Here is a 26,615-nt window from a genome sequence, read left to right as displayed (position 1 = left end):
AGCGCTGGGGGGGGGGGAGTGGCGGGAGGGGTAAGTACTCCCTCCCCCGCCCTTAAAGGTCCACCCCCCAGTGTCAAACTGCCGAACCGGCCCCAGGTCCAGACCGGTCCAGAGGCCCTTAGAATGGGCTCCGGACCGGACCGTCCACATCCCTAGTTGTTTTCCTGACCAGCCCTCCCTGGGTAGGACAGGGCTAGCACAGGGAGGGCTGGTTGTGAGCAGCGCTGGGGTTGTTCCTGATCCCACTGCTCCAACCTTGAGTAGCTGGGTTTCAGAATCGGGGCGAAAAGTGAAGTAGGGGACGAGCGCACACCTCCTCCCTCCCTCCCGGATCGTGTGCTTGCTTGGGCGGCTGGCAGCTGCTCCCGAGTTGCCAACAGCCATTAGCACCAGGGAGGCTGGGCGTAGGGGCATCCCAGCAGCGGCCAGATTCCCGAATGCCTTATGCTGCTCACACAGTGCATTGTGGGTTATCTAGTAGCCTGGCATCATTTCCCCGTCTCCTGCTCACTGTGCTGCTCACTGCCATGGCACTTGTCTGGATATGCAAGCAGCGGAGCCCTGATCAGACCCGGATCGTGCGGAGGAAGGCAGGTAGAGTCCTGCCTCTGCGGCCCCAGCCCTCACCAGCCCCAGCCCCGTTGGTCTTTGCAGATCCCAGTACATTCACTTGGCAGCAGGGGCGTAGCAAGGTTGGAGGGGGCCCAGAGACAAGATTTTAAAATGGGCCCCTCGCTGATACACACACACAAACACACTTCACAATATATAGTGCACTCACACTCACAGCCCCATTATGAATACGGTGAAAATCTAGTTCACATTGAATCTCGTTTTTTTACTCTCTGCTCCTGCCGATCTCCAAGAGACTCAACATAATTCATAGGGGGTGCAACATGGGCGGGTGGGGAGTCATGTGATGTGCTTCTGGGGGGGCCCTCGAGGCAGTGGGGCCCCAAGACGACTGCCTCCCCTTGCCTAATGGTAGTTACGCCCCTGCTTGCCAGTGCAAAGTTTTTCTGGTTGATCAGAACGATCCTGGGTGCTTCTGGCAGCCCTTCAGAGAAAGCCAGTCTTTTCGAATCCCAGCACTGGCCACTTGAGCCCTGAATGAATGTTTACACTAGCTCTTTCCCTTCCCGTGATAAGATTCCAAGGCAGGAGGGGTGGAGGGAATAACTTGCTTCTCGGTCTCTTTGGAGTTAATCGCCTCTTTTCCCTCTCTCTTTAAATGCATAGATTCGTTTTTAGCAGTTCATAAAAAGGCAAGTATGAATGAATGAAAAGAGGCACGGCGGAGGGAAGAGGAAGAAAATGCGTGAGCGATAGAAGGCACCCGCGCGCTCGTCCTGGAAGAAAAGGCCCAAGGTCACTCCATTCTTGGAGGAGATTTATTGGGGCTTTGCATGTACAAGCGCCTGCAAGCCACCAATCACACGTCAATTATTCATAAATCTAAAACTGCAGCATTACAAACAGGCAGGAAGCGGCTGCGGCAACACACGTCCCCATATCGGCAAGAACAACGCCTTGTCCGTTAAATGGGATGCAGGCGCGTGCAAGCGAATCAAAGAACTGTGAATGAGAACCCCAGCTGGGCCCTTTAGAACGTTATCACCTTGGAAGTGGGCACAGAAGGCAAAGCCGTTTCCAATGCAAGGGGCAGCTCTTTCCCTCTCTCTCCTTCTCCCAGCAGATTCTTGAGAAAGTCGTAGGACCAAAGGCCTCTTAATGCGTATGCAAATGGGGGAAGGCCTTAACCTTTCTCCCACCCCATCCCAATTGCTTATTCTTTTCCTCCTCCTCCTAGGGTGGCCAATGGTTTCAACAAGTATTGGCCCTCTAAATAGGAGGAAAGAGGAGAAGTCAGAAGAGGCAGGGTCAGCTCAGTGGGAGAGTACCTGTTTGCACACAGGAGGTCCCAGGTTCACTCCCTGGCAGCATCTCCAGGTAGACCTGGGAGAGACTCCTGCCTGAAACCTCGGAGAGCTGCTGCCAGTCAGTGTTGACAGTACTGAGCTAGATGGACCAAAGTTCTGACTTGGTAGAAGGAAGCTTCCAATGCTCCTAGTCCACTAATCATAATATATTCATAAATGATCTAGAAGTAGGGGTAAGCAGTGAGCTGGCCAGATTTGCAGATGATACCAAACTCTTTTGGGTAATGAAATTTTGTAGAGGTCTATAAAATCATGCATGGTGTGGAGAAAGTGGATAGAGAGAAATTCTTCTCCCTCTCACATAACATTAGAACCAGGGGTCATTCCTCAAAATGGATTGCCAGGAAATCTAGGACCAACAAACGGAAGTACTTTTTCACACAACGCATAATCAACTTGGGGAATTCTCTGCCACAAGATGTGGTGACAGCCAACGACCTGGATGGCTTGAAGAGGGGTTTGGATAACTTCATGGAGGAGAGGTCTATCGACGGCTACTAGTCGGAGGGCTATAGGCCACCTCCAGCCTCAAAGGCAGGATGCCTCTGAGTACCAGTTGCAGGGGAGTAACAGCAGGAGAGAGGGCATGCCCTCAACTCCTACCTGTGGCTTCCGGTGGCATCTGGTGGGCCACTGTGCGAAACAGGATGCTGGACTAGATGGGTCTTGGGTCTGATCCAGCAGGACTGTTCTTATGTCCTTATAGTCATAATCACATCCATATCTCATTGTTCTTCCAAGGAGATCAGGATCTTGATCTCATTATTATGCAGAACGGTGGCATATGCACTTTAGAAATAAACTAAATAAAAAATAAAAAATAAGGCTGTCCCATTTGACCTTCAGAACAACCCTGCAAGCTAGTTTTCATGGAGAGATGGTCACTTGCCCAGGGTCACCTTCCTTCTGAGCTTCACTAGCAGAGATGAACACTGCTTTCCATGATCTAAGTTCAGCAGCCTTTTCCTACCCCACACCAGTTTCCCATTATGGCGCTATGGCTGCAGGGGCCACAGGGCCAGGGGTTGTCAGGATCAGAGCTGAGATCTGTTAAAAATAGAATTGGAAAAGAATATTTGCCAATGCATTAATTATAATTGAAGACACTATCTCAGAGAATTATTCTATCCATCCTATCAAACGCACTGGCGAATATTCTTTCCCAAGTCTAAAGGCCCACTAGGCAAGAGACCGTGTTTCCATCTTGGTTTTCACTGTATGCCGGGTCTGGCCAATGGGATGCATCAGTGCAAGTCATCTAAGGCCTGATCAAGCCCTATGCCAAGGGACAGAGGACCCAGCATCCTCTGCAAGAGTGCATGGATGGAACCACATTCTGAAGCCGTTCACACAACCGGAAAGCTGGGTAGGACAAGTGTCCAACTCAGGTGTGGGAGCTGTGCATGCTCCCAGTTTTTGGTTGTGTGGGAGCAAACAACTAGGTAGGAGGAGGGAGAAGTGACTGTGTGGGAGGCAGGAGCTGGGTAGGGCAGCTTTTCCTCCTGCCTTGGTCAAATGCTAACCCTTGCTAACTGAACAAGAGGAACCTTTTACAGTGGTGGTGTTCTTTATTTAGCAGGGGGAGAGCAACTGGTCCTATCCAAGTTAGGGAGGAGAGCTGGTCTTGTGGGAGCAAGCATGAGTTGTCTGCTTTGCTAAGCAGGGTCCCCCCTGGTTTGCATTTGAATGGGAGACTACATGTGTGAGCACTGTAAGATCTTCCCTTTAGGGCAAAGATTCTCAACGTGTGGGTCCCCAGATGTAATTGGACTTCAACTCCCATAATTCCCAACCAAAGGCCACTGGGGCTGGGGATTATGGGAGTTGAAGTCTGATAACACCTGGGGACCCACACGTTGAGAAACCCTGCTTTAGGGGATGGGGCCACTCTGGGAAGAGCATCTGCCTGCTTGCATGCAGAAGGTTCCAAGTTCCCTCCCTGGCAGCATCTCCAAGACGGGGCTTAGAGAGAGATTCCTGCCTGAAACCTTGGAGAAGCTGCTGCCAGTCTGTGAAGACAATACTGAGCAAGATAGACCAATGGTCTGGCTCAGTATAAGGCAGCTTCCTATGTTCCTATCACAGCATTCTTCCAGCAACTGTTGCTGGTGTTTATCTTATGTTGATTTTTTTAGATTGTGAGATCATTGGGGATGGAGAACCAGCCTGCCTATCTATCTATCTATCTATTTTATTTTTATTTATTTATTTGTTAAATTTGTATATCGCCTTTCATTAAAACAATCCCAAGGCGGTTCACACAAAAACTAAAAACAAGACTATAAAAATTACACAATTAAAATATTAAGCTAAAATATAAGAACAAATCTGACTAAAAAGATTTAAAATACAAGCATGAGAACTGTACAAAATACAAAGAAGCAGCAGTAGAGACATTCATATAAAAGCCTGAGTAAAAAGCCAAGATTTAACATGCTTTCTAAAAACTGTGATCTATCTATCTATCTATCTATCTATCTATCTATCTATATTAGATTAGCTAACAAGGTACGTAAACTGCTTTGGTAACTTTTGCTGAAAAGCAGTATATAAATATTCATTGTATTCATATCCGTATCCGTATTTGTATGAAAGCTGGGTAGGATGGCAACATCCTTCCCAGCTCCTGCCTGCCACCCATTCACTTCTCCCTCCTCCTACCTAGCTGTTTGTTCCCACACAAGCAAAAATTGGGAGTGTGCACAACTCCCAAACCTGGGTAGGACACCCAGCTTTTGGTTGTATGAACAGCCTCACAGAGTGGCCCTTTCTGCAATGATAGAAAAGAAATGTTAATTGGACAGCTGTTTTTGGACCCCGATCCAATATTTTATTGTGCATTGTATCTAGTAATCTTTGCTTTTTAAGTTTGCATATTAGGCAGGGTTGGTGTCCTTTTTTAAGTGCCCTCGAGCGGAATACAATAAAAGTGATTTGTATTCATCGACTCTGCCATAGTCCTGAACTAATTTAAGAGCAAAGTGGACATTTATTTGTTCAGTTTAATTATTTTATATATATATATATATATATATATATATATATATATATATATATATCCCACAATTGTACTTTAATATATTACTAACAGTTCAAAATGTGTTTCAGCAGAGTTCGTGTAGGAAATAGACTATATATGGCCTCTGGGAATGTAACTTGGTGGGAGGTGATCTGGTTTGTGTGCAGAAGGTCTCAGGGTCAATCCCTGGCAGCTTCAGGTGAGGCTGGAAAAGATCCCCGTCTGAATCCCTGGAAAGCTGCTGCCAGTCCGTGTAGAAAGCACTGAGCTAGAGAGTAGATCATGTTCTATTTTGATCTGATAAGGCAGCTTCCTATCCAACCTTCCAGGAAGAAAGGATGGTTGTCACTCACTCCAAGAGTCCCTCTCAGGTTCAAGTCCTGGCAGCTCCAGGTAAGGCTGGGGGAAACTCCGGTGTGAAACCCTAGAGGCTGCTGCCAGTCAGAGCAGACAAGACTCAGTTCAATAGATCAAAGGTCTAACTCAGCAGAAGGTAGCTTCTTATGGTGCCTTATAGGACTGTGCCGGTCAGGAATGGTGGGATGCTGATGTCAGAAATCCCTCCCCCCACCACTAGGAGGCATCAGATCATGGGGCAAGTGCCCTGGGTGGTGCGCTGGTGGTAGGGGCCTTTTCACTGCTTGCCCATCACTGGGGGCAGCCAGGGAGTGACACAGGGCAGGCAGGGAAGCCGGCGTGGATGCTGGGAGAACTCATGGATATCTGGGGATTGTAGTCCAACTCAAAACCTAATCCCGAGACACCTGCACAACTTGGTCTTGTGGTAGCCAGCATGACTTGTCCCCTTAGCTAAGCAGGGTCCGACCTGGTTGCATATGAATGGGAGACTAGAAGTGTGAGCACTGCAAGATATTCCCCTCAGGGGGTGGAGCCACTCTGGGAAGAGCATCTAGGCTCCAAATTCCCTCCCTGGCAGCATCTCCAAGAGAGGGCTGAGAGAGATTCTTGCCTGCAACCTTGGAGAAGCCGTTGCCAGTCTGTGAAGACAATACTGAGCTGGACAGATCAGTGGTCTGACTCAGTATATGGCAGCTTCCTATGTTCCCATGTTGCTCCCAGCAGCTGCATGGGCTTCCCCGGCTGCCCTGTGTTGCTCCCTGCCCGCCCTACAAAGCTCCCGAAAATTCTTATGCCACCTAGCTGCCCCTGCACCAGTGCTGGGGGGGGCAGTTAAAGTTACCCCACCACCAGTGCACTTCTGGGGGCACTTGCCCCATGATCTGATGCATGATGCCTCCTGGTTTCGGGGGAAGAGATTTCTAATGTTGGAATCCCGGTTTTACCAACGTGCACAGTCCTAGTGCCTTACTGTTAATGCGCATGCATATGCATGTGCAACAGCGATTCATGTCACACACTAAGAAATTTACCTTCTAGAGCCTTGGCATGAGCAAGAAATGGATGCTGATACCATTTCCATAAGACATCCTCCAAGGGCACATATCTGGATCCAGGTGAGAAGAGCTTGTGGGCCCCCACCTGATGAATGAATATCATTCCAGCCCTGCCTGAACCAGAAGAAGGATCGTTCTCTTCCTATGCTGCAGTGTGGGGCCCTGGCTACATGCTCACCCAGCCTCTCCTTCAAACAGGCCTGATTGGGGCAGGGTTTTGCTGGGAATTGGGGCTGTCCCCGGGAAATAAGAGCTCTGGGGTCAGAAGTCATTCTGGGAACATGAGCCCGCCCCACGTGCTGTATTTCATGTCGGCTGAATGCTCAGCCGTGTGTGTGGGATTTGTTCTAACCTCATTAGGGCTCTTCCGAAGTCTGCCTTTCAATGAGGAAATAACTGGTCCTCCTGTGTAGCTTGACTAATTAGGAGGCGTCATTAGCAGTCTTGTTAGCATATTAAACGAGGGTGCCGTCAGCTACCTGGCACGGCTGTTGCGTGCGTCTGGAAAGGTAAATTGTACCAGGGACAAAAATCATGGCGGGGTTGTGCTTTTGAGGGGCTACACGCAGAAGCAGGGGTGATACAGGGGGAAACCTACAGAAGGAGAACATAATTTTGAAGGGTTCACGCTCTGCGTGCATAACAACCACCATCACTTATGGAGGACTGACATTTGGACAGTCAAATTATCTTTGCAATAATCCTGCAGTGTAGGCCAGTCTCCGTATTTCAGGGTGTGAGGATGGGAGGGTGGCTTCCATCCTGACAGAGAGTTCACACCACAGGTGATATTCGAACCCGTGGCTTTCATATCATCAGATGCCACCTCAAACTCAGGGCTTTCATCTGAGACACTTCAGATGTTCGGCCAAGAGTCAGTAAGCAAGCAGAGAGCATGTTATGTACATGCCTGTGTAACTCAGCCACCAAACCTCTTTGTCGCATGCTGGCCTGGTTCATACAATCGGTCGTTAGAACCTAGGCTTAATGTGGGTTAACAACATTAGCATGATTGTGTGAACCCACGCCAAGGTGGTTTATGGCCCAAGAGGAATCTGAGAGTTCCGCCTTGGCGTGGGTTCACACGATCACACTCAGATCAGTAACCCACATTAAACCTGGGTTTGAATGATAGTGTGAACCAGGTCAAAGGCCATTGCAGCTGGGGATTATGGGATTGGCAGTCAACAAACTCTTGGGAATCCTTGTTACAGGGAACATTGATCACATGTCTCTGCATTAGTGAGACTCATTCCCTGCATCGAGCGGGGCGGGTGGGGGCATTGAACTAAATAACTTGAAAGTCCCCCTCCAGGTCTATGAGTAGGCTCACACACAATCAGAAGGGGGTGGTTTGGGGCTGGGAAGAGATCTGCTTAAGACAGATGAGCAGAGCCTCTGGTCAACTCTGCAAGCCCCACTTCCAGCACAGCCATGTCCTCCATTGCTGTAGCTGGAAGCCTTTTTTTTTTTTAAAAGAGCCTCCAAGCAGTACTGGGGAAATATCTCCAGTCTTATGCATGCTGCCAAGACACCTTCTGATGCAGGGCCAGATTAAGCTAGTGTGGGGCCTGTAGCATATGTTATGAAGGGGCCCCAAATTTAAAAAATGCACATAAATATTGAAACATAAATTATTTACTTGCATAGTAAAGTAATTCAATTTTTTCATTTGCCTAGTGCCCCCCCCCCACCAACCACCCCATGCCTCCACTCAGCTGAGCCAGCCAGTCAACAAACTTTGCAAAACACACACACACACACACACACACACACACACACACACACTCTTTTGTGACTCCTGACCATGGGTTTTCCTTTGGAGTTATTTTCACAAAGAGAAAAGGGGTGGGGAACAAAACTCTGAATGTTTAAATTTAAAAGGTTCTCAGGAATTCTGTACTTTGAGAAATCTGAACCTATTAGCAATTTTGGCACACAACAGCAGAGGCGTAACTAGGGAAAATAGCGCCTAGGGCAAGCACTGAAACTGCGCCCCTGTCCAAACAGGAATGATGGGACTTGTAGTCAGCAATATCTGGAAATCCTTGTTAAAAGGAACACTGTACCATCTAGACATGGTTGTTGATCAGAACCTGAAAACATGAGCCATCTCTGTAAAAGACTTAGAACAACAGTCAGGAGTTATGTGAGGATCTCAAGTGTCATTTTCTCTGTCTCATCTCATTCTTTTTAGAAAACATGACTTTGTCCTAGAGGATCACCTGCCCAAATAGCCACAAGCAAAATAGGGGAAGAAGGTGGTGGTGGTGGTGGTGTGTGTGGGGGGGTGTCTATAAACCAGCGAATGATTCCTGCCAGCCTTTGTCTTATGATGACTGTTGGCTCATGATGGGGTATATGTGCATCCACCACACCAGTGCGTACTTTGACACCAAGAGGGAGGAGGATACATGAGTTTGCCACCCTAGACAGAGGCATTTGCAACAGGAGCAGACAGCCAAGTTCTGCCAGGGCCAAAACCAGCCCCTGCCAGACTAAGAAATCGTTGTAATTTGCCCCTTCCTGTCACAAGCAGTGTGCTGCTCTTTTATTATTGACTCTAACTCTCAAATATCCCAGTCATGGATGGGAAATTCAGGGTCAATTTACAAGAGACACATTTTCTACATGGGAGTTTCTTCTGTGCAGGTGCTGTGCAGAAACCCATGTGTAGTGATCAATACATATGTAACTATTCCGCCAGGGGCATAGCAAGGTTGGAATGGGTCCAGAGACAGGATTTCAAAATGGGCCCCCAGACCCTCAAAGTCCAGGGCCTCCACACACCCCAGGCCCCCAAGGATTTAAGTCTGGTATTTCAAAATAAGTATGCTGCCTGGCAATACATTTCACATGCACACTTCACAGTATATAGTGATAGACATTGAGTACTATATATTTGTGCTACTTTTAATGCCTAGAACACACTAGCAATGCTAATTATTAAAATGGCCCCCTCGCTGCAGATTAACGATGCAGGGTAAGCCTATGTTTGTTTTCTCAGAATTCTGAACAAATTCAGTCAAGTTTGATTCCAGGAGGTTTTCCATCCACAGGAGGCTTTTAAAGCCCTTTAACACACATCTCCTCCTCTGGAATGGAGGTCCTGCATTCACATGTTGGCCAGATTGACCCTGAAGTCCCTGCAAGTTATTGGAAAGCAGTTCACACACGAGAAAAATAAAATAAAAGAAAAGCACAACACATGCTTCACAGTTCTCACTCAGACCTTCTGGGTTGCAAAACAACTTGAACTCAAGTGCATTTATAAATGAACAAGTGAATTTTGGCCCGTTGAATAACGGGCGCTAGTAACGGCGCTCCTGGACCCCCGCCGCCATTCCCCCTCCCTCCGCCGTTCCCCCCCTACCTTTAAGGGCCAAATCGGCCCAGGCATTTGCCCCCGCCAGGCCGGGGAGACGGAGACCGGGGGCGGAGCGGAGGCCATGTAACCTTAAAAAAAAATTTACTCCCGCGGCCGCAGCCGCCGACCACCCACCCACCCTCCCTCCCAGCTGCCGAGTCCCCCTTACCCTGGCCGACTGCTGTCGGCCGAAGACAGCCCTTAATTTAAGAGGCCGAGAGGAGCTCGCAAGCAGAGCTCCTCTCTGTGCAAAGCCTCTTGCCAAACTGCCGCTTTGGGCGCAAGGGACGCAAGCGCCCAAAGCAGCAGTTCGGCAAGAGGCTTTGCACAGAGAGGAGCTCTGCTTGCGAGCTCCTCTCGGCCTCTTAAATTAAGGGCTGTCTTCGGCCGACAGCAGTCGGCCAGGGTAAGGGGGACTCGGCAGCTGGGAGGGAGGGTGGGCGGTCGGCGGCGGCGGCCGCGGGAGTAAATTTTTTGTTAAGGTTACATGGCCTCCGCTCCGCCCCCGGCCTCCATCTATTTTGGCCGAGGCAGCGGCTCTGCCGCCGCCTTGGTCACTTTCCCGCCGCCTCCTCTCCAGCTTCTTCGGGGCGGCCGCTTCTGGCCGCCCAAGATGGCTGCCGGGTGCCGGCGAGCGTGTCTCCCTTGCCCTGTTCTGCGCCTGCGCTTCGCGCAGGCGCAGAACAGGCCAGGGAGGCACGAACACACGCCTTGGTGTCCGTCCACGGACGGACACCAAGGCTTTTATTAGAGAGGATGAAAGAATGAATGAATAAATATTTGTTCCAGAAGTTTTTGTAATTTTCTGACATGAAGCAAGCCACTTATAGGCCTTTTTAGATAGTTTTTGTTTTTAAAGCCAGAACATTTTTCAGTCTGTTTTAAATTAAATATTCAGAGACTTCTCAGTCTTGCCCCACCCCCCATATCAAAGCCCCATGGCAAGCAGATCCCTATATAGGGGGGTAACCACAAAAAGGAATTCACAGCCTACCTTGCAAAAGCTGTGCTGGATGGTCTGGTCTGCTGCAGGGAACTCTGCCAGCCTCCTTCCAGGCTTCCTGCCTCCCTTGGGGCCTGCCGGGTTCAGGCTTCAGGGAGGCCTACTCGGAGGAGGCCTCTCTGGAAGCCCCGCCCACCCACCCACCCACTGATCAGCTGAGAGGCGGGGAGAGAAGAAGAGCTCTGCAGTTTGCAGGCTGCTCCCATCCTAGGCTGGAGCTGGAGGCAAGTGGCTGAGGGGCCCTGGGGCTGGGCAGGTGGGCAATGGGGTGGGGGTGGCAGGAACTGGCGTGGCTCACGCCCTCCCCTCAGTGGCGCCTAGGGCACATGCCCTGCCTGCCCCACCCCAGTTCCGCCTATGCACAACAGTGGATGTTTGATTCTAATGTATGCAGAACATATTGGATCCCAACAGCCATCACATTAAAAGGGCCATTTGACAATATTAAGAATATATGTTTAACCTCTTGTGCAAGCCTGACAGGAACGCAGATGTATATTTAAAATAGTTGATGCATTGCAAATGAATGTGATTATGATGAGGTGCATTAGCAACTTCCATGAAAACAGAAGTATCCAAAAGACAATCTTTTGGCAGGAGGCACAGCCTCTTTCAATCTAAATTACACTAACATGCTTAATATTAAAAGGAGGAAATGCACAAATCATTCAGTGCAACCCTAAGCATGTTTACTCAGAAGTAAGTCCCACTGAACTCAGTGAGCCTTACTCTCTAGTAAGTGTGTTTAGGCTTGCAGCCTCCATTTAACTTTGGACAATTTCAACGGGCATCCCAATGTAAAGCTAATGAAGTTGGCAACGCAGCAGTAGTTATTTCAGTTCTAGAGAAGAGGAAAGGAGCTCACCTTCAATTTGGCAGTTCCTTGAAAAGCAATGATCACAAATTCCCTCCCAACAGCACTAGATACTAAAGGAGGATATAAGTGACCTTACCCAACAAGACCATAATATAATCTCCCTCCAAGCTCCACTCAGTTGATCCACTAAACTTTGAGACTCCTCTAAGTTACTTCCAGCTTTCTTTTTCCTCTTAAAGGTACACATTCTCATTGATTATCTTTACCCATTCCCAGTCAGTCGGGAAAACGCTGGCAACATTCAACTAGCATCTTCTTTAGCTTCCTTTCTTCCACCTGGCATTAATAGTTGGTTGTTTTTAAAAATCTAAACTGCTTTTATTTCTTTTACTCTCTCTGTGTATGTTTTTAAAAACTTTTACAGTTTAAACAAATAAGGACCAACTCCCTGGCGATTAAGTTATCTTTGAGACCCCTTAGCAAGCTATCTGTTCCTATTGTTGTTCTTACTACTCCCTCCCGTGCTGCTTAACATAATAGATAACCCAATCAACACCATGGTGCCAGGAAGACCTTGCTTAAATGCCCTCGAGCCAGGCGAGAGAATGGGCGGCAGCAGGCAATGAGGGGAGTCAGCAGAGAGCACCAGAGAGCAAAAGAAGGGGCAGACTTCAAGCCAGGCGTGCGGGGTCCTAGAAAACGCAGGGCCCGTAGCAAATGCTGCATTTGCTACTATGTTAATCCGGCCCTGTTCTGATGTCATCAGCTTCCCTCTGATTAGCCATGCAGGGGAGGCGGGGCAAGCCCCCATTCAAGCCATTTTGAGCAAGCGATCATAGAGTGTGCTGTGCAGAGCGGCACATTCACAGCTCACAGCCCCAGTAGCCACAATGCTCTTTGACAAACATGGCAGATATCTGTAACATCTGATTAGTTATTTGTAACGCTGAAACTGAAGACTTCCCAAGCCGTTTCTTAATCAATGCTTTCAGCTCGTTGGCATCTCTTCGTTGCTTTGGCAAGAACCAAATATGAGATCTCACACACCATGAGCTGTCAAATACTAAATACCATTGCATGTCAGCAATGAAAGGCTGCCAGCTATTCAATACCATTGCATGTCAATCTGTCAAATATGGCAAAATATAGGCCTCGGTGTCAGGAAATATCCAGCAATGATCCCATTATTTGAAGAATATGCAACATCAAAGTTCTTAGAGGATATATGAGAAAATTTGCTTCACCTCTAACAGAAACAAGTGCCTTTGGGATGTATTTGGTGCACTTTTCATTTCCCCTTTCTCACAAGTAGGCAGAAATGGGGAGGCTGTTTCTCTATAGGACAGATTTCTCATTTATAGAAGAAAACAGGCTGTAGAAGTGAACGGCATGCTTTCCAGCTCTAGGGTTGGATGGAAGAGAAAGCATTGCTTGCACGGCTCCGGAAGCTGAAGATCTGCAGCCGTAGGTCCTCCTTTGCCTTATTTGCTTTCTCTGACCCCTGGCGAGTGTCAGGCTTTGCATTGCACTTAATATAACAGAGCTGCAGGGAGCAGCATTATGGGATGGAACCACTAGTCAAATGGCCTATGGTTCTGGAATAGCCTCAAGATGGTGTCTTTTAAAATCAATCTCTCAGATGCCCCTGCTTCCTCACTTCCCTTAGAGTCTTCAAGCTAATATTCTCGAGGCTTTCTAAATGATGCGTATAATATCACACAATACGAAAGCCAGGATGGTCTCTTGCTATACACAAATACATATTATGCAGTAGCGGCTCACCCTAACAAGCCGTGGAGGGAGTGCCAAGGAGATAGCTTGCGTTGCTTCCCTCTCTTCTGCCCCATGCATTCCGTGGTGGATCCAGGGCTTTTCAGTGGGGATTCCTGGTAATTCATCTTAGTACATTCCCTAGAGCATCTGCTTTGCATGCAGAAGGTCCCAGATTCAATCCCAGGAAGCAGGGGCGTAGCAAGGTTGGAGTAGGCCCCGAGACAAGATTTTAAAATGCCACCCCCTCACTGAAGTAAAATGCATGTATGTGAGTGTATGTATGTATGTCTCCTATGTGCTGCAATAGAACATCATCCTAAATTATTTTTTTTAAGGTTTTGTAACTTGTGGATGATGCAAGTCATTTAATGGTCCTAGAGAAAGACATGCTGTTCTGGTAGCTGCAGGTCTTAACACTCACATCAGTTTCGGAGGATGAATACAACTGAAGGAAGCCTGGGCGGGTGTGTGGCTGGGGGAGTCAGTCATGTGACTTGCCTCTGGGGGGGCCCCAAGGCAGTGGGCCCCCAGACAACTGTCTCCCCTTGCCCCATTATAGTTACGCCCCTGCCAGGAAGCATCTCCAGATAGGGCTGAGAGAGACTCCCGCCTGCAACCTTGGAGAAGCTGCTGCCAGCCTGGGTAGACAATACTTAGCTTGATGGACCAAGGGTCTGACTTGTTCGAAGGCAGCTTCCTTAAAGTTGCCATGGCCCCCGAAATTCCAGGTTTCACCCAGATTTTAAGCATCTTACCCAGATTGCTTAGCTCACCCTGATTTTCCTTGATTTCAACTTTCATTTTTTTAAAAAGCTGAGCTCTAGCCCTTGTAGAAGCAGAGTCAGGGAGCAAAACAAGCAATTATTTTCAAGCCAATTTGCATAATATGCAAATTAGGCACCCGGATTTGGAAAGCCATAATATGGCAACCCTAACCCTATACTCCTATGCCCTACCCAGATCATGCTGAGCACACAGTCGCTTCCCCTCCTCCTACCTCAGTTTTGGCTGACACACGACTGGTTTTGCCCTGCATCATAGGTCTTGTAGTTCTCCTCCATCTCTAGTATTCAAGACTCTATCTTATGTGTTGAGTATGGCTCATGAGAATGGAGATAGCCTGGTATGAAAGAATACAGACAATTTCATGCAAAAGGTTTGGCTGACACACAACTGGAAGCCCACATGGGGTTTGGCTCCTGGCACTCCTCCTACCCAACCGTCAGTCATGAGAACCAGCCCAGTGACCAGTAGGAAGTCTCCAGTTCGAATTATACATACACTATGGATTCAGGCAGATGGCCATAGACCAGGCCACTCAACTTAGCCCCCACAGCTGTTTTTGGACTGCAACTCCCATAATTCCCAGCCACAGTGGCCAATAGCAAGGGATTATGGGAACCGTAGGCCAGCATCTGCAGGAGGGGCGACTTTAAGCAGCCCTGCCTTAGACTGATCGTTTCCAAACATCCTGAGAAGTGAAGCACATTTCTATTTAAGGAGACGCACTTCAAACCTGAAAGCGATCATCTTCAGTGCAAAACTTTGAGGCTCTACACACGATCAATGTGTGGAGCCTAACTGGGCTCGCCACACATGAGCAGGGAGCTGTCCCTGGGTGGTCGGATCGGCTGCCCACATGATTACTGACTCTGTACGTAGCGGGTAGGGGTGGCGGGGATCGGGGGCCACCTGGCCCCTGGTGTCCCAGGATGCCCCATGCGAGTGCGTGGGGCATTCTGGGGAGACCCCCGAGGCCGGGAGGCTTGTTGGAGTCTCCTGGTCACGGGTCTCCTTGTGAGTTGCCGCAGTGCGGAGTCGTGCTGCGGTGTCTCACGACTGGAAAATCCGGTTGAATGGAGCGCTCCCTCCGTTAGCCTGGTTTAGGGTAGTGGCGGGTTATTTCTGAAGGTTTGCTCCCATCACAGCACACAACCACGCAGAACTGGACTGGCTCCCCTTAGCCCACTTCCGTGCGGTCGTGAGAATAGCCTCTATGTGTAAAAATTACCATTCTCGATGGAGCCCCACCCTTTTCTATATCCCTGGCCACACAAATTGTCCAACCCGTGCCCACACAATGGTTGATCTTGATGAGTGGGTGCAACACATTACATCCAATGCATCAAAGCATATGGTGAGCTTCTTCTCATGACCAGAAATTCCTGGGCAGAAGAGGGCTAACTCAGGAATGTCTGGCTGCCTGCAGCAACGGGAGCCCTCCTGACCCAGTAGTTCTGTTTTAAGGTAGCCCAGACTTGCTACCTAGGCAAGAGGTAGGACATGAAGAGAGCCCATCCTACCTTTTATTTTGGTTGTCTGCAGAGCATGATTGAAACTTCTCCTAGGCTAATGTCAGCCATCTTTATCATAGAGTTAGGTGGTAAGAGGGGCCAGGCAGAGTGGGGTTGCTGTACTCTGCTGCTTCCACAATGCATTGTGGGATAGCTGGAGGATCCAGTCCTGATTTCAATACAGGAGACTGTCGTTTGTGTGGGCATGTGAATGGCAGAGCCTAGAGCAGACCCTGGCCAACTGGGAGGAGGTGGGTAGGATCCTGCCTTTCCTCCAACTCCCCCTGACCCCGTTTGGTCGTGAGAACAAGCTCATTATGTCAAGTGCATTATGTACTTTCACATTTTTAAAATTTATTTGTTTGTTGTTTAATCAAAAGATTGACATGCTGCCTTATGGTGGCTCACACCAAAATTCATTAAAAAACAGAATAAAACGGTAAAATAGAGTAAAACCACTCCTTAAAATCCTAGAAGTGCAGGATACAGCTATCATCAAAGCAAGGCAATCATAAAGAAATAGTTAAGTCAGGCCTACTCATCTCCGCCACCCCGCAATGTTTTTGAACTACAACCCCCATAACCCCCAGTCGCAGTTGCCAATAGTCACAGATTATGGGAGCTGTAGGCCAACATCTGCAGAAGGGTTGGAGTTGAGCAGCCCTGAGTTAGGGGAAGGTCTGTTGAAATTAAAATAAAAAATCTTCAACTTCCATTTAAAATTAAATGGTGGGCGGGGAAAAGCCTTAGGTCAAGGGGCAGGTTTCTCCCTCTAAAGAATAGAGAGAGCAGGGAGCTGACCTGGATCAGGATCACAGCTGGGAACAGGACCCCTCCCCAAAGCTGCAGTCCTTTTGGATTCCACCCTCCCAACATAGCGGCTATCTAGGGAGAAAATCCTGCAAGGGCCAGGGATGAACATGCAATTTCGCCCCAAGAGAAATCAGATTTGATAGCATGCCGCCTTTCTACAAAACTATGCCCTGGACATCTCACAGCAAATGCCTGACATGTAATCTAAAAAGAAGTAGATAATATTTGTCTTTGTAAACATGTTGTCCATATGCAAATCTCTGCAGATTTAAGGAACTGAAGCATTGGCTAAAACCCATATAATTCATCCACTGGGATTCCTCTGATCAGGTCACATCCCTAGTTTGAATTCTCTAAATAAACAAACATCTATACAAATGCCAAGTTTGTGGTGTTTAATAATCCTTATTTTTATCATTATCATTATTATTGTTTACACAGTCAGACAGGTGTTATTGACTGGTTTGTTTTATCCAGACATCGAGTCCTTCCCAAGGACCTGGGATGGCTGGATTTTATTGTCAGTTGTTATAGATATCGTCGCAGAATATAGGCTGTTCCCAGTAAAGCTGCTTTTTGTAATTGGCTGATGGTGATTTCTGTGGCCCCTATGGTGTTGAGGTGCTCTTCAAGTTGTTTTGGAATTGCACCTAGGGCACCAATTACCACTGGGATTATTTGGGTCATTATTATTATTATTATTATTATTATTATTATTACTACTACTACGACTACTCGCTGAGTTTAAGTTGAAGGGAGGAAATCTGTCGGTGGGCCTGGCATGCATAACGGCACACACACACACAAACGCAGAACTGCTTTAAATATTGCCACTGCTCCAGTGAGAAAAGGAATAGGAAAAAGGAAATTAAAAAGTCACAACAGCTATCCAAGCCTGTCATTACGCGGCAAGCCGGCTTTTGTGCGGGCAAATTAGAGGGAATAAACAAAGCCAGGCCCGGGGAGTGCGAGGGCGAGGAGTCTGGCAATTTTCTCATACAGACGTTGGCACTGAGCTGTCAGCCCCAAAGACCTGAGAAATGGAAGAGGCTCCAATCTGGGTGCTCAGGAACATGAGTGCCGGCTCCAGAATTAGGGGGTCGTAGGGCGGCACCTCCCTAATGCCGGAGGGATGGGACACACACACACCGGAAATTTTCCCACACTGCCTGTGACCTTGTCGGGTGTTTAATGCCAAGTGAGAATGGAGTGGGGATGTCTTTGTCCGGCTTAGAGTAAATGTCCTGTGTCACCGTCCTCTGGAGCCCAACCTCAGGAATGCAAGCAGGAACTGGGGAGGGATGAGGATACAGGAAAACCTCCGCATTCGCAGGGGTTCTGTTCTCAGCTAGTGTCATGGATACCGAAACTGCAAATACCAAGTCATTGGGGCAATGGCATTGCATGGGTTAGGTTCCTAAACTGAAAATATGGCCCCCAAACAACCAAAACACATGGGGAAAGCATGGCAAAGTGCCCTACCATGCTCCATGGGTCACCAGCAGTGCTGCAGCGCCTCCCCCCCCCAAGAATAAGAAATCAGCTGAACATCTGTTGGAAATCACATTTTCTTTCCTTTGGTGGAGGGCAAACCAAGCCACAAAATGGCTCTTCTCCTCAAAATGGCGGCCGGAAATAACCTCCAAGGTCAAAATTGTGGCTGGGGATGATGGGATTTGTAGTTCGGCTGCAGGGTCAGGTTTGCCCACTTCTCCCTTAAGGCTTCTCAAAGTCAGGATGCTACATGCAGTCAAACAGGGGAGCCACCTAATGGTGCCGCGGGGAAATGATGGCGCCATGGGCAAGCCAGAGGTTGCTGGTTTCGAATCCCCACTGGTATGTTTCCCAGACTATGGGAAACTCCTATATCGGGCAGCAACGATATAGGAAGATGTTGAAAGGCATCATCTCATACTGCGCGGGAGGAGGCAAAGGTCAACCCCTCCTGTATTCTACCAAAGACAACCACAGGGCTCTGTGGTCGCCAGGAGTCGACACCGACTCGACGACACACTTTATTTTTATTTGTTTGTTTATTTATTTTTTCGATTTCCATACCGCCCTTCCAAAAATGGCTCAGGGCGGCTTACACAGAGAAATAATAAACAAATAAGATAAGATGGATCCCTGTCCCCAAAGGGCTCACAGTCTAAAAAGAAATAGAAGAGAGACACCAGCAACAGTCACTGGAGGGGGTACTGTGCTGGGGGTGGAGAGGGCCAGTTACTCTCTTCCTGCTAAATAAAAAGGTGCCTCTTTGCCAAGTTAGCAGGGGATTTGGGTCTACCTTTACCTAGCTAGGGGAGAGGGGGCTGGTGTTCACCCTTCTCCCCAGTGGCCCCTCAGAGTGAGGGAGATAATGAAGAAAATAGGGAGAGGTGAAGCTGGGGGCCCCCTCAGGAGCTGGGGGCACCAGGTTCTTCGAACCCATCCGCTCAATGATAGCCACACCCCTGCAGCCCAATGTGACCATGGGGCAGGGAGAGAGCCCCTTCCCTTCCCAATGGTCAAAGCACAACGTCCCGCGGCTGGGAGGGGCTGGCGGTGCAGGTGACAGTGCCTCCTCCACTTCCTCTGCAGTGACACCGGCTGTTAAACAGTTCTGGGAGAAGAGCAGAAAAATCCATAGCCTCCCCAAATGCCAGCTTCTTCCTACGGAAGGCTTTCTCTTTTTACTTAGTGCTCCAGTGAAATAATCAATATTTTAAAACGGCATGAAAAATTCATTTCCTTCTTAATGCTGGCAGTATGACTTCCCACAACTGGAGCGGAGGGGTGGGGGGTGGGGGAAGGCCACAGCCTGAACCTTGGCATGAAGGATTACTGAAGCATGAGACACTGGTCCCCCCGCCCCACCTCATAGAAGACCTGATAGATGTGCTTGTCCGGGGCATGCATCAGGCAAGAGATCACCAGGAGGCACCACAGATCTGCAGCAGTGGAAAGCTCGGAGGCATCAAGGCCCTTTGAGGAGGAGGACCTTAGAACAGCCACGAGGGCCTGCACCCAGCTTGGACTCCACTCTCCTCCTCGTCGGAGAACTTGCTTGCTTGGGAGACCTTTATAGTCCAACAGTCCATGCTTCTTAAATTTGAGAAGAAAATTTGGGGGGTGCGACTGTCGCTCAGTGGGAGAGCATCTGCTTGGCATTGCCGAAGGCCTCACATTCAGTCCCTGGCATCCCTAGGTAGGACTGGGAAAGACCTGAGAATCTGTAGAGCTGTTGCCAGTCAGAGTAGACAAAATGAAGCTAGGTGGACCAGCAACAACCCAACTTGGCAGCTTCATGTGGTGAAGCGATTAGCTGGACCAGCCTGTTGGGCTGTAGCTCAGTGACAGAGCACATGCTTTGCATGTAGAAGGTCCCGGGTTCAATCTTGAGGTAATGCCTCCTGGCTGAAACTCTGGAGGGTAGCTGCCACCCAGTGTAGGCAATATTGGCCTAGTGGGCCAAGAGACTGGTCCATCACCTCTCAATGATTGAGAACATGTTTTGCTTGCTGGATGTTCTGGGTTTAGTATCCAGGTGAAGACCCTTTCTGAAACCCTGGAGACCTGCTTCCAGTCAGTGTTGCTAATACTGAGTGAGGGCCCGTGCGGAGCTGAGTTTGTTGAACCTTCTGCTCATGTTCAATTGATAATACTGAGTGAGGGCCCATGCGGAGCTGAGTTTGTTGAATCTTCTGCTCACGTTTGACTGATAATACTGAGTGAGGGCCCATGTGGAGCTGGGGTTGTTGAATCTTCTGCTCACGTTTGACTGATAATACTGAGTGAGGGCCCATGTGGAGCTGGGGTTGTTGAATCTTCTGCTCACGTTTGACTGATAATACTGAGTGAGGGCCCATGTGGAGCTGGGGTTGTTGAATCTTCTGCTCACGTTTGACTGATAATACTGAGTGAGGGCCCATGTGGAGCTGGGGTTGTTGAATCTTCTGCTCACGTTTGACTGATAATACTGAATGAGGGCCCATGTGGAGCTGGGGTTGTTGAATCTTCTGCTCACGTTTGACTGATAATACTGAGTGAGGGCCCATGTGGAGCTGGGGTTGTTGAATCTTCTGCTCACGTTTGACTGATAATACTGAGTGAGGGCCCATGTGGAGCTGGGGTTGTTGAATCTTCTGCTCATGTTTGACTGATAATACTGAGTGAGGGCCCATGTGGAGCTGGGGTTGTTGAATCTTCTGCCCATGTTCGATTATACTGCCCATATTACAGAGATGCTTGGGCTCAATTAATCTTACTATTGCTGCCAAAATATCCAGGGCACTCATATGCTTTCTATGGGCAGATTTTATTGTCTGATAATAATGATGCCATTTCTTTAAAGGTTGCAAAATATTGTTTTGCTGTTTGCAAGCTATGGCCCACGTTAGTGGGACTGTCGTTATTTTAAGCTTTTTAAAAGTTCTAGATGATTGTTTGGCATCTATTGCTGTTGTTATTGTCTGATTATTGACAGTATTTTTAAAAAATAATAGTATCTGATGTATCTGATCCTTGATCGTAAAATAAACCTGATTCTGATACTGAGTTAGGTGCCAGTATTGTCCAGTTCAGTATAAAGCAGCTTCCTATATTTGTATGATGATGCAGAAAAATAGCCTCTCTTTTTAACCTTGCTCAATAGCTGGTCCTGTGGTAGCAAGCAGGAATTGTCCCCTTCACTAAGCAGGGTCCACTCTGGTTGCATTTGAATGGGATACAACATGTGAGCACTATAAGATATTATGGGGCTGCTCTGGGAGGAGCACCTGCTTGCTTGCTTGCTTGCATGCAGAAGGTCCCAAGTTCCCTCCCTGGCAGCATCTCCAAGATAGGGCTGAGAGAGACTCCTGTCTGCAACCTTGGAGAAGCTGCTGCCAGTCTGTGTAGACAATACTGAGAGTTCACGAATGTGTTTTTAATTTTTTTTAAAAAACTTACCCCCTGTAAGGGGAGGGGGAGTTCACTGAGGAGGTGTCAAAGTCCACAAAGGCTCCCCTTCCCCCCGTTGGCCTTCCATCCTTCGAAAACCAGCCCATTTGGCAGTTTGTTGGCCCAATGGGCCTCTGGCATGACCCAATGGGGGAGGGGGAACCTCTGCAGACCCCGCCCCCCCACTGCTTCAGACAACCCCCCCGGAGGGGGTAAGTTTAAAAAATATTTTTAAAACAACTTTCACATACACTCCTGGACCAAACTGAACCAGGAGGTGGGTTGAGGGGGTGACGGACTGAACTGGCCCAGTCCAGTTCAGGCCAAACTGGACCAGTTGGTTCCATGCTCACCCCTAGTTAGAAATCTTGAAAAATTGAAATTCAAAGAGAATCTCAGGCTTCCTCTCAAGGAGAAATATCGGAGGATTTTCTTAAATTGTTTTCATTTCTCCACATCCATATTTCTGACCCAACTTTTGACTCCAGATGCCCTTTCTGAAATGAAGTGCGATTCCATATCAGGAGTTCCGCCTTCTCTTCCCCACCACCTCCAATGGACTCTGTGGGACTTCACTTCTGATTTCTTAGTGTTATTTCCACAACAGCAAACTAATGCAAGGAAGAAGCTTTTTGAGTTCTTGGGCAGGCTCGGTTCTAGATCTCAGAAAATCTTCATGTATTTCTCCAAGGACTCTGGAAGAGTTTGATATGAACATGACCTGTTTTTTCTCTCTTCAAATTCACACCAAACCACCTTAAAGTTCACACAACAGCCAGGATCAACTCTCCGAAAGCCACACTCAATGCATCCTTGCTAAGTGCTTGGGGTCACAGAAGAACGCCCCTATTCACCTAGTTAAATCTAATATCAGGATTTTATTACCTTTGAGAGAAAGGAAAAGTCTTTGCTTTTAAGGCTGTCTATAGACATTACAAATCATGAGAAATGAATGGGCCACACTACTTTTGCTGGGATTCTAATGCACACACACAGCAAATGTAAGTCCCTGGCTATATTAGATGTGATTCTCCCTTCAGCTAGCACCTCTATTTGCCACATGCACAAGAATATAGGAAGCTGCCTTATATTGAGTCAGACCATTGGTCCATCTAGCTCAGTATTGCCTGCACAGACTGGCAGTGGCTTCAAATTCTACAGCACTCTCACATGTTCGGGTTCAGCCAACACGCATTCTGTCCCCAGAATTTTTATCAAAAGTGGACAAAAAGCCACCCTACTGAGCTTCCGCCTACCCCCAACCTGCCATGATTACTCGCCCCTCCTGCTACCTTCATCTTTACAAACACATGACCCTCGAACCTTCAAACTGAACCAGCTCGAGTTTGAACCAGCTCAATTCCAAGCCGTTCACACACCCCTAGTATTAACAGGAATGATGCCTGTGTGCAGGCTCACAATCCGAGACGAGACTCTAAAGAAAGGGCACGGGTCACGACAGAAAGGGGAAAGGGAGAGGACTAGCAGAGGCTAGGAAGAAGAGACATTTTAAGTTGCTTCTTGGAGAACAGTTGCAAGGAGGGAGAGGTATGAGTGTCAAAGAAAAGGGGTGTGGAGAGACAAAGGACAGTGGTTTGAAACAGAAGAAGGAGCCTGTGGTTGATATAAGAGGAAAGTAGCAACTGATTGAAAGAAACTAAGCAGCTATTTTTCCACAGTTAAGACCTAGATACCAGAGGTGGGCTCTCTGCATTTGCAGGGGATGGGTCAATGGAATCCCCATGGCTCCACGTGAGCCTGTATACTTGGGAGCATGCACAACTCTTCTGGCCTGGTTGTGTGTACCTCCAACTGGGGCCAGTTTGGTCCAAGGTAAAGCCATGGAAGGGGGGCTGCGGTGGCTCCCCCTATCCCAGCCAGCCTCCCTCCAGATGTCCCCAGCTGGCTTTTGCCAGCAGGCAGAGGGAGGGGTGATACTGATGGTAGTGGTGGGCGATGGCAAGAGGGGTCTACTCCCTGAGTCACCCCCGTCTGCGCTGATGTGGTTGAGCACAGGCTCTCATTTCTGGAGGATCCTGGTCCCTCAGCACAGTCACCTGTGGCAGCTGAGGTAGAAGTACAGGGGAGGTCCTCCTCTGTCAGGGAAGAAGCTCTTCTTCCTGTGGCAGTGGAGAAGGAGGTGTCGCCAGCTGCTAGCCCAGCCAGATCACACTCTCCATCCTTCCTCATCCCCATTGGCGTGCGACCAAGCCCCGTCTGAGACTGAGGAAGAGGAGGAAGTACCTCCGCTTTCTGGACCTTCTCAGCCCCGGATGAAGGGCGGTGGTGGCGGCGACTGCCAGAATGAATCACCAGCCCCAGTACCACCACAATTAAAACAGTCCCAGACCGATAGCAGCCTGGTTTGGGACAACTTTGAGCTCTCCCATGGTGACCCACACCATGCGTCCTGCATCTACTGTGGGACACAGGTCAGCAGGGGGAAGGACCCCAAGTGTCTTACAATGACTGGGATGCTGCAGCACCTGGAACAGCACCACCTGTGGCAGCGATAGGCCTGGCATGTCCCCGAGTAGCAGCAAGGCACCTTCTGGTCCTCAGCAGGGGAACTTGCCTGTGCAGTGAGTGCAGTCGGTGGGCAAGTGTTCACCCATCCACATCTCATCACCCAGGCCATTGCCGAGGTGATTGCTTTGGATAACCAGCCATTCCAGGTGGTGGAGAATGCCAGCTTCTACCGGCAGCTCTGACTGCTTTCCCTTGACTACAACATCCCTTCATGCACCACCTTCAGCAGGTGGGTGGTGCCCTCCCTGAACCAGGCATTCAAGGAAGCCAGGTTACGACTGCTGCGTGCAGCAGCACCTGACACCAGCGTGCACTTCACTGCAGATCTGTGGACAAGTCCCAGTGGGAGGCACACTGCTTTCTTGTCCTTCACGGCACACTGGAGAGGGGAGGAGAGTGAGGGGACATCTGATGCTGGTGGCATGGCCAGCCCCTCCCATTCAGAGAAGGACAGGTGGGCTGTGCTGCAGGTGGAGATGCTAGACCCTGACCACATGGTTTGATTTTGTGGTTTTCTCAGCATGGAGCAGGTATAATATGCTTGCTGTGCCATTGTTTGTTGTTAACTATCTGGTTTTGCTGGATCTCAGATTGACAAAGGAAGAACTTGGGTGCCTGCCTGCCTGCCTTCCTTGAGTTGTGGTTTGGTCTGTTTGTGAAATGGTGTTGTGGCAAGAAATGGACAGTGACAGTTTCTCTCTCTCTCTCTCTCTCTCTCTCTCTCTCTCTCTCTCTCTCTCTCTCTAATATTTTCTTGGTGATCGATTGCTGTGAGATGAGATCCATGTCTGACCTTGAGACCAACTTGTGCTTCGCTCACTGCGCTGGTCTGCTATGCAATCTGTATGTACTCAGTCAAAATGTGGTTGAAGTTGCTCTAGTTAAGCTTATGTCTATGCTTGCTGCCAAGGCTGCTGCTCTGGCAGCTGTCACAATGCTGAACTATAGTTGTATGTGGAGGATCAACTTTTGCCAATGATGTTACTGCAGCGCAGGCACTGTGGCTGGCAGTGGATTCTGGGTCAGTGATTCTTTTTGGCCATTTTTGGTCTCTGTGTTTGGCAAAATGTGGTGTTCTGTGTTGGGAGGGACTATGTGCTTCTAATCTGCAGTGTTTTTCAAGGCAGGATTGCGAAATTTGTTCACTCTGCTTGTTTCGGCCAGAGGGGAACAATGGGGAACTCAAAACACCCCATTGTTCCCCATGGGTAGGTCCTAGGGACACCAAAGTGAGTTGGGTGGTACATCATGAGGGTGCTACCTACCACAACAAAATGGGCAAGCAGGTGATTTTTAGACCATTTTAACCATTCCTCAAAACTCCCATAGGACCATATGGGGTTTTTTTGCAGGGGGGAGGTTAATTTTTTTTTTAAAAAAAATTGCCCACTTGCCCATTTCTTTTGTGGGTTGGGTGGTAGGTATCACCCATCATGACATACCACCCAACCCACTCTGGTGTCCCTTGGACCTACTCATGGGAAACAATAGAGTGATTCAAGTGCTCCACTGTTCCCTATGGCCCAATCACTCAAATCAATTTGAGTTGATTCATTGAAACAGCCAGCAATGGCTGCTGTTTTGATGAATCTATGTGAGTGTTTTGCAATTTGATTTGAGCTCAAATTGAATCTCCAAATACTATTTGTGCACATCGCTAGATTCCAGTGTTGAGGAAGGACAAAGGATGCCAAATAGATTAATAAACCTGTCCTGATATTTGAACAGTTCCCAGCCCTCGGTTTGTTGAGTTCCCTCCAGAAAATGTGAGGATTGGAGGTCATTTTGGACATTGTATAACACAGTTTCCCTCCGCTCATACAACCTTGTTTGAGAGGTTATCTGTCTCTTTCATTCTTTGAAACCTTTTAAGTAGAATGACCTCAACCAGCTCTGTAATGAATTAAAAGAAAAACTGTAACAGGCTAGATTCTTGGCTACTCCACATCAAACATTTGTGGTGTGTCTACATGCATGTATTATATGTCTATCATAGCCTGTACCTTAGTCCAGATTATGTAATCAGCATTAATTATGCAAATGTTTGTACATTCCTTTCTTCCGTACAACTGGTTGTGTTCCCAATACATATTTTCAAAGATTTAGATATTTTTAGGATTAAAACTTTGCAGAGTAGAAGGTGGAAAGCACATCAAAAATTTGATGGAAATGGGTACTAAGGAGAGGGATCAAGAAAATATGGAGGAAAATGAAGATATTTCTAAGATTCCCCTAGATTGCAAATAAGAGCTAAACTCTTCTGTTTTGATCATGCCACCAGAGTTATTTCTTTCTTTGCAAGGTATTATGTTGCTACATCTCAGTGAGGGCTATTGATTTCATCTGAGAGCAGCTTAGGGCCTTTTCTCAAGTGATCATGGGAGATTTGTGGATGACTGCAACACTGACATGTTTCATCCCATTCACTCTGTGATCCCTGATTGACTGGAGGGTGAATCTTCAGCAGAGATTCAATCATCAATCCCCTAGCTGATTCATCCGAATATACTATCAGGATCAGTAATTACCTAATGTTCAGGATCAGTATAGGAGAAGATTAGTGTCCATATTATTGCAAGCCAAGCTAAAGCTACTGACAGTGTTCTGTGAACACTTTTGTGAGTGCCAGAATAAACATCATCCTTTTTGGACAATTTCTCAGCACTCTTTGCAAAAATGCACACACTTGAGGGTCTTGTGAGCACAAAAAGCCCTTTGTGTGGAG

The 26,615-nt window shown here is 48.2% G+C and overlaps 1 protein-coding gene across 8 annotated transcripts in view; it reads right to left on the bottom strand.

The window, feature by feature from the left end:
- Positions 1–26,615, bottom strand: part of DLGAP3 (DLG associated protein 3) — a 278,302-nt gene that overhangs the window by 69,059 nt on the left and 182,628 nt on the right. Inside the window, exons 1-2 of one of the 8 annotated variants that reach the window (XM_053268039.1) lie at positions 10,736–10,825; positions 6,727–6,875 (exon numbers count right to left, since the gene is read on the bottom strand). The exons of 5 other annotated variants lie outside the window; for them this stretch is intronic. The gene's annotated coding sequence lies outside the window, so the exon portion shown is untranslated. Of the gene's footprint in view, positions 1–6,726; positions 6,876–9,747; positions 9,863–10,735; positions 10,860–26,615 lie in introns of those variants that run through there. 2 more of the 8 variants (XM_053268038.1, XM_053268040.1) reach the window with 2 other exon arrangements.

Source organism: Hemicordylus capensis, chromosome 7, assembly GCF_027244095.1.
Source record: "Hemicordylus capensis ecotype Gifberg chromosome 7, rHemCap1.1.pri, whole genome shotgun sequence".
Taxonomy (NCBI): Eukaryota; Metazoa; Chordata; class Lepidosauria; order Squamata; family Cordylidae; genus Hemicordylus; species Hemicordylus capensis.
Note: the sequence above shows the minus strand (reverse complement) of the source record. Positions and strands in the feature narration are given on the sequence as shown.